Below are 560 nucleotides of genomic sequence, written 5' to 3'. Positions count from 1 at the left end.
ATGTATATACTAATTAGTACTTTGATCATGTCATTTTGTAATGCCAAACTCATTTGTTTATTACTTTTTTAGCTCACGCTCAAGAATGGGAAACCCATACCACGTGGAATAAATATACGCGGTGGAATGGGTAACATTATAATGTGATAATGCTATGGTTTACTATATATACGCTGACAGATCCGAGAGGTTCTTGGTGAGAGCGACCGTCTTCTCGCGTGCTGAATGGGGCACTTTTACTAGCATCTCACAGACCCTTAAATTCGACGCTTTTTTATGCCATTTAATAAAGATGATATCTATATATGTCAATTTCCATATACATGAGTAACAGCAATTATAAAATTTATAATCAAGGTATGATGATGACAATCATAAGAAAATGTATACTCCAGTATTATAAAATGATTAGCATAAGTAATTACTATCATGCACATGACGTGGACGATGTACCATGACTCCCTTTTTGTTATGCGGGACTATAGAATATTTTTTTTTTTGAGTCCCCGTGACGCCCCCTCATCCCTCAAGCCTCCTTGCTAACAGTACATGCATGTATA

This window comes from Penaeus monodon, chromosome 22, assembly GCF_015228065.2.
Source record: "Penaeus monodon isolate SGIC_2016 chromosome 22, NSTDA_Pmon_1, whole genome shotgun sequence".
Taxonomy (NCBI): domain Eukaryota; kingdom Metazoa; phylum Arthropoda; class Malacostraca; order Decapoda; family Penaeidae; genus Penaeus; species Penaeus monodon.
Note: the sequence above shows the minus strand (reverse complement) of the source record.